Consider the following 8,223-nt stretch of genomic DNA (forward strand, 5'->3'; position numbering starts at 1 on the left):
ACAGTTGTAAACACACACTAGGTGAAAAATAACCCCTTCAGCGCCCCTGTGGTTAACTCCCAAACTACAACTGTCATTTCCACAATAAAGAATGCATTTTAAATGCATTTTTTGCTGTGAAAATGACAATGGTCCCAAAAATGTGTCAAAATTGTGCGAAGTGTCCGCCATAATGTCGCAGTCACGAAAAAAATCGCTGATCGCCGCCATTAGTAGTAAAAAAAAAAAAAATATATAAAAATGCAATAAAACTATCCCCTATTTTGTAAACACTATAAATTTTGCGCAAACCAACCGATAAACGCTTATTGCGTTTTTTTTTTTTTTTTTACCAAAAATATGTAGGAGAATACGTATCGGCCTAAACGGAGGGAAATTTTTTTTTTTTTATATAAATATTTTTACGGGGAATATTTATTATAGCAAAAAGTAAAATATATTGATTCTTTTTCAAAATTGTCGCTCTATTTTTGTTTATAGCACAAAAAATAAAAACCGCAGAGGTGATCAAATACCACCAAAAGAAAGCCCTATTTGTGGGAAAAAAAGGATGCCAATTTTGTTTGGGAGCCACGTTGCACGACCGCGCAATTGTCAGTTAAAGCGACGCAGTCCCGAATCGCAAAAAGGGGCCTGGTCCTTTACATGCATTTTGGTCCGGGGCTTAAGTGGTTAATAAGAGGCCCGGATGGCATTTTTTTATTTTTTTATTTTATTAAATTGCCCAGAGGTCCCCAGGGCCCCGGATGGCAACCCCTCTTTTTTTTTATAATTACATTTTTTTCATTTTAATTTTTTATATATATAATGTTTTTATTAAAGGGCTCAGAGGTCCCCAGGGGCCCAGAGTCTCCAGGGCCCTCCGGATGGCTACCCCTCTTTTTTTAATAATTTAAAAAGAAACATCAAGGGGCCCAGAGGTCCCCAGGGCACCCCCCCTTTTTTTTGTTCGTCAGCACCCAAAGCCCCCCGCTTCTCAATTCATGGCCCCCCCTTCTCAGTTTGCGGCAGCCCCCCGCTTCTCAATCTGAGGCGGCAGCACCCCCCACCCCGGTTCTCCAGGGGGGCCATGCCTGAAGCTGTGTAAGGGGCCCCAATAATTCCAGATGGCGGCCCTGATGGCAGGTGTCAGGGGTCACATGCCCGCTGACATCCAAAGCTCCATAGAAGAGACTGAAGGGTCCGATCAGGTTTGCCTGAAAAGCTGACAGACGGACCTGATCAGATTGCCCGTGTAAAAGGGGCCTAAAGCTCATAAAGCAGGCACCAAGTGGTAGCTTGGTCAATAACTGATTCCCAGGTGAAAAGACACATCTTTGTTTATGCATGTTGCATCACCTTCTTCTGTCAATTAAAAGTCATTGGCCCAGATTCACAAAGCACTTACGCAGACGTATCTCGAGATACGCCACGTAAGTGTAACTATGCGCCGTGCCCACAATCTGAGATACGCCTGAAAATAGGCTTCCTACGACCGACGTAACTTGCCTACGCCGTCGTATCGTGGGCGCATATTTACGCCGGGCGCATTTGCGACTCCCATAGATTTTCTATGCACATATGCAAATGAGGGAGATACGCTGATTCACAAACGTAGTTGCGCCCGGCGCATTATATACGCAGTTTGCGTAAGTCGTACGTCCGGCGTAAAGTTATTCCCTATATAGGAGGCGCAACTCATGCAAAGGTATGGACCAGAGAACACAAGCCATTGTATCTTTTGACGTTTACGTTGTACGTGAATATGACTAGGCGTAGGTTACGTTCACGCCGTAGGCAGTGATCCGTCGTATCTTGAGCAGTTGTCTCGACGTGATTCTGAGCATGCGCACTGGGATGCGGCCACGGGACGGCGCATGCGCCGTTCATTTTAAGTACTTCTATGGCGCTTGGCCCATCATTTGCATGGGGTCACGCCTCATTAGCATGGCTCACGCCCACTTCCACCTACGCTGGCTTACGCCGAGGAAACCCAGCGTATCTTTAACAGCGAGTGGTAGCAAGTGCTTTGTGAATCCAGTGCTTGCCTCTGTGCGCTGCGCCGGCGTACCGTAAAAGAGATACGCTACGGCGGCATAAATATGCGCCGATGTCTGTGAATCCGGGCCATTGTTTCTCTATACTTTTATGTAGGCAGTGTTGGTCCCTCTCGAAAAGAACAGGTTAAAATGAACTGAAGACAAAGCTCTGTGAGTCTGACTAGTTGTCATTCATCTTGATGACTACACAGTGGCTCCTGATGTTCTGAAATGATCCACATGGTTAAACACTAAGAATTGCGCCAGTGAATGTTGACAGCCATTGAAAATTCAGTTTTGTCTCAATTAGTAAAGGAACATGACCTCTCTCAGCTCTCGGGGATCGCAGATTTAATTTCGAAGTGAGATTTTTACACCTACAAATCTAGCAGGTCCTCATTAAGATTCTTCGAGTATCCAAACACGTCATTATACATTGCATTAGTGGGAAAAGCAAATGAATGAACTGGCAGCATTCGTTTTCGTGAAGGCGCTGCTCTGGCATCGCACAACAGCCCACACATATCTGTGAGATGGAGCTCGGTGAAGCAATTATGTTTAGGTATTAAAATAATTTCCAACTGTAGTACAGAAAAGAAGACCAGGTGAAGAATGCGTAGAGGTTGGTTTGTTGTTTCTATATTATTGATACAGAGTAAAATGAGGCAAAGCAGTCCTTGAGAACTCAATGTACCACTCATATGTGACTCCTGCAATGCATTGGAATGCTAATTTATTTTTTATAACTATTATATATGAGGCTATGGAGAATCAAAATACGAGGGCTGCACTGAAAGTAGTTGTGAAGGTGGTAGGGTGACCACATTTCCAAACTGCCATTCAGGGATGCACACCCCCCTCCCCCTTCCTAAAAAAATATTATTTTTTTTACCTTTTTTTGTGACCCCCATAGATTTTACTGGTTCATCCTGGTACCTGTAGTTCTTCATTGGTTGGGGGGTAATGCAAGGCTTTCTCCCTGGTGTGGAGTGTCGTGCTTGCCCCCTCCCTTGGACTACGGGAGAGTCAGGACGCTCTCTACGTTGCAGATAGAGAAAGAAGCTGTGTGTTAGTGGGCGTCCTGACACTCCTATAGTCCAAGGGAGGGGTCGAGCACGACACTCCACATCAGGGAGAAAGCCTTGCATTACTGTGTGGAGTTACAGACAGAAGAACAGGAAGTGAGGATTTCTCAGAAGAAATAAGGACATTTAAAAGCAAAATCGAAGGATGAGGTAAGTGAAGGAGCACTAAGGTAAAGGAAGCTATTTAGGGAAAAAAAATTGTAGCTTTACAACCCCTTTAAGGTGGGGTTTACATGGGCAGGGAAAGGGGGGTAGAATCAAGGGGAGGCGGCAAAATGAGGTTTCGCCTAGGGTGTCAAAAATCCTTACACCAGCCCTGTCCACCGAATTGTTGATCTGAACCAACATGCTTTGCTATTGACCATGCAGAAGTTTACAACTGTGATTCCTAGCCTTGTGTATGAGGCCTCGTACACACGACCGTATCTATCCGCTGGAATTGATCCGCGGATCAGTTCCAGCGGACAAATCCGGTCGTCTGTACGGCCTAGCGGATATTTATCCGCGGAGATTCCTCGGGCCGGACCATTTCAAGCGGATAGAAATTTCTTAGCATGCTAAGAAATCTATCCGCTTGAATCGGGACCAGCGGATTGATCCGGTGGTCTGTATAGACTCACCGGATCAATCCGTCCGCTGCCCTCCCTCGCATGTGTCGTAATGATTCGACGCATGTGTGGAAGTACTTACCTTCCAGCGTCGCGCACGTCGCCGTGGATGAATTCCGCGTGGATTTTGATCCGATGGTGAATACAAGCCATCGGATCCAAATCCGGAGGAGGAATCTCCGCTGGAAACAGCGGAGATCCCCTCGTGTGTACGGGGCCTAAATGTAACCAAATATCCAATGGTTTTACAGGATAGCCTCCATAGGTCCCAGTTAAAAGTCAGACAGTAACAATAATAAGGTTAATTGTGGATGTGGAAAACCATGTCAGGGGTATGATTAAAGTGTTTACAATTTTTTGTTTTGGAATATAGGGAGGGATGCATACTTCATTATAATTAGCGTGATTTTGTTTTCAATCATTTTTTTCTGAAGGCTTTTATTTCCATTAACTACTAATTGGCATCCAGAGCCTTAAATGAGCCATGAAGTGAATACAAATGGGCCTTCTCTGTGTTAGATAATGTATCATCAAGGGGCAATAAAAATAGCCCATATTAAAACATAAGCAACACCTCCATTTTATGGTACGTATAGTAAGCTCTTTTATGACAAGTATATTTTACCTATCCCTGAATATATATCAACCTAATGAGGACTATTACCAATGGAGCATGCCTAATGAAATCAAATTGGGTTCGTTGGGAGGGTGCTTATCATCAAGTAAATAGCTAGTTAGTCATACTATATCCTACTACACCATGGAACCAACGTTTTGTTGGCAACACACACAATGGGCCAGATTCAGATAGATCAGCGGATCTTAAGATCCGCGTAATCTATCTGATTTAAGATCCGCCGCCGCAAGTTTTAGAGGCAAGTGAGTAATTCACAAAACACTTACCTCCAAACTTGCGGCGGCGGATCGTAATTCCTCCGGCAGAATTCAAATTCCGCGGCTAGGGGGAGTGTACTATTCAAATCAGGCGCGTCCCCGCGCCGATCGAATAGCGCATGCGCCGTCCGGAAATTTTCCCAGCGTGCATTGCTCCAACGACGTCATTGGTTTCGACGCTTACGTAAATGACGTCCATCCATATTCGCGAACTTACGCAAACAACGTAAAAAATTCAAATTTTGTCACGGGAACGACGGCCTTACATTGGCTGCGCCTCATAGAAGCAGGGGTAACTATGCGCCGGGAAAACCCTAAGGCCTCGTACACACGACCGGACAGTCCGCTGAAAACGGTCCGCTGGACCGTTTTCAGCGGACATGTCCAGTCGGAGATTTCTGTCTGATGGTTGTACACACCATCAGACAGAAATGAGAGACAATCTGCGCGGACAGACAGCGCGCTAACGTGTCTGCGCCGTCGCCGCGATGATGACGCGGCGACGTGCGCGACGCTGAAAGGTCAATGCTTCCACGCATGCGTCAAAGTCATTCGACGCATGCGAGGGATGGCGGCCGGTCGGACATGTACGGTGAGTCTGTACAGACGACCGAACATGTCCGCCAGACAGGATTCCAGCGGGCATGTTTCTTAGCATGCTAAGAAACATTTGTACGCTCGAAAACGGTCGGGTGGACAAATGTCCGCTGGAAACCTGTCCGCTCGGCTGTACAGACGACCGAACATGTCTGCTGAAACTGGTCCGCGGACCAGTTTCAGCAGACATGTTCGGTCGTGTGTATGGGGCCTTACGTAAACGTCGTAAAAACACTGCGTTGGGCCCGCGTACGTTCGTGAATTGGCTTATTTCGCTGATTTACATATTCTCGGCGTGAATCAGCGAGAACGCCCCCAGCGGCCATTTTTTAATTGCAGTTAAGATCCGACGGTGTAACACAGTTACACCTGTTGGATCTTAGGCATATCTATGCGTAACTGATTCTATGAATCAGTCGCATAGATACGACTGGCCTAACTCAGAGATACGACGGTGTATCAGGAGATACACCGTCGTATCTCTTTGAGAATCTGGCCCAATATCTTTGGTTCATATAGAAGTGTTGGCGTTTAACCACTTCCTGCCCGGTCAATGGTCAATTGACTTCCGGGAAGTGGTTGTGAAATCCTGACTGGACATCTATTGACGTCCTGCAGGATTTAATGCCGCCGCACGCCCGTGGGGGCGCGCAGCGCGGCGATCTGTGATGCGGGGTGTCAGTCTGACACCCTGCATCTCCGATCTCGGTAAAGAGCCTCCGGCGGAGGCTCGTTACCATCTGATCAGCCGTGTCCAATCAAGGCTGATCACGATGTAAACAGGAAGAGCCGTTGACCGGCTCTTCCTCACTCACGTCTGACAGACACGAGTATAGGAGAGCCGATCGGCGGCTCTCCTGACAGGGGGGTTAGCGCTGATTGTTTATCAGTGCAGCCCCCCCCCCCCCCCTCGGATCCCCACACTGGACCACCAGGGAGTGCCCCCCAAACAACGTAAATAGAAAAAAAAATACATTTTTTTTTGTAATACAATCGATGCCAATCAGTGCCCACAAATGGGCACTGACTGGCAACATGGGCAATCACTAATGATGCCCAGCAATGCCATCAGTGCCACCCCTCAGTGTCACCCAGTGTCCAGTGCCACCCAGTGTCCATCAGTGTCACCTCTTAGTGCCCATCTATGCCCAGTGCCCACCTATCAGTGCCCATCTGCGCCACACATAAGTGCACATCAGTGCCACCCATAAGTGCCGCTCATGAGTGCCCACCAGTGCCGCCTGAGTGCCCATCAGTGCCACCTATGAGTGCCCATCAGTGCAGCATACCAGTGCCGCCTATCGGTGCCCATCAGTGCCGCCTATCGGTGCCCATTAGTGCCACCTCATTGGTGCCCATCAGTGCCACCTTATCGGTGCCCATCAGTGCCACCTCATCAGAGTGACATCATGTGACATCCTGCCATGTTCGCACCTGCCGCAAGACACTGCTGATCACAGTTTGAGGTAAAGAGCCAATCAGCGGCTCTTTACCACATGATCAGCTGTGTCCAGTTATGACACCAGCCATTTGATGGTGTGCCAGTTTGGTTGAGAAAACAAGCAAATGCGACAGTTGGCAATCCTGGCATTCCAGGAACGTAACTGTTTTTTGAAACCATTAAATCAATGGGTTTAGTTCCGCTTTATGATTACTGCTTTTCAGGGGATCTGGTCTTCAACAAAATGGCAACCTCCGACAAGAAGTAACAGGAACAATGATGGAGGCAATTTACATTACACACAAAATTTGGTAGAATAATTATTAATGTGGAATGTAAGTTTCTTGCTAAAGTATTTTATCAAGTTGTTATGGGTAAAGTTCTTCTTAAGGCCAGGTTCACATATGCTGCAGCTGCTGTTCACAGCATGGGGTCCGAAGGTCCGCATTTTTGCCTGAATTTGCACCTGAACCAAAGACACACGGGACCCTTTTCAAACACGGAACGCGGCAGCCCAGAGCTGTGTGAACCGGCTCCATTGAGAACCAGTCACACTGTCTTGTCATGCGAATTGGATAAGGAGAAATCCGCATTCAATTTGCATATGTTTGAACCCAGCCTTATAGTGGATGTAAACACATACTCATCATTTAAAAAGTAATGGCATACTAGTGATCTATATGTATTGTAATGTTTGGGGGACCAGCTTGATCGCAGGACACAGGCTTTTTAAATCAAAACTAAGGTTTATTAAACTTAAATGGCTTAGCAGCAGCAAAAACAAAAGAAATAACAGTCTCACCGACTTGTACAGCTCAGAACTGCTATCGCAGTTAAATAGTCCTTGCAGGTAAGTCCTTCAGTAGCAGGCTTTCAGGCAACACACTGCCAAGTCCTTTCACAGCTTTTCATAGCTTCCACAGCTTTCCTTGTCCACCATTCACCATGCATAGACTCTCCTACACTCCTTCACTCTCACCTGCACTTCCTGTCTGCTTTAAACTCCTTCCTTGGACAGGTGCATTAACCCTTTCCGTTCCCTTAAAGGCACCACAGTCCAAACAGAGGGGAAATATAACGTCCTTCCAGGACCCAGCCATGGCGTCCTGTACATATCCCCCCCCTGTGCCCCAACGCCAAGGAGGTGGAGGCAACAGTGGAGCTAAAACAATGGACTCGGGAGAGGGCATCTGCATTTTGATGCAGTCTCCCGGGCCTATGCTCCACTATAAACTTAAACTCTTGGAGCGCCAGGAACCACCTGGTAATCCTGGCATTAGTCCCTTTACCTTGCCTCAGCCACGTTAAAGGGGCATGATCAGAAACTAACCTAAATTTCCTCCCCAAGAGGTAATATCTGAGGGACTCCAGAGCCCACTTAATGGCCAGACACTCTCTTTCAATAATAGCGTAGTTTTTCTCCGCTGGTGTCAACTTCCTACTGAGGAAGACTACTGGGTGCTCCTCACCATGAACAACCTGTGATAATACAGCTCCCAATCCTACATCGGAAGCATCAGTTTGGACAATGAACTCTTCAGAAAAATTGGGCGCTATCAAGACAGGGTGTTGGCACAGTG

The sequence above is a fragment of the Rana temporaria genome, chromosome 3 (assembly GCF_905171775.1).
Source record: "Rana temporaria chromosome 3, aRanTem1.1, whole genome shotgun sequence".
Taxonomy (NCBI): Eukaryota; Metazoa; Chordata; class Amphibia; order Anura; family Ranidae; genus Rana; species Rana temporaria.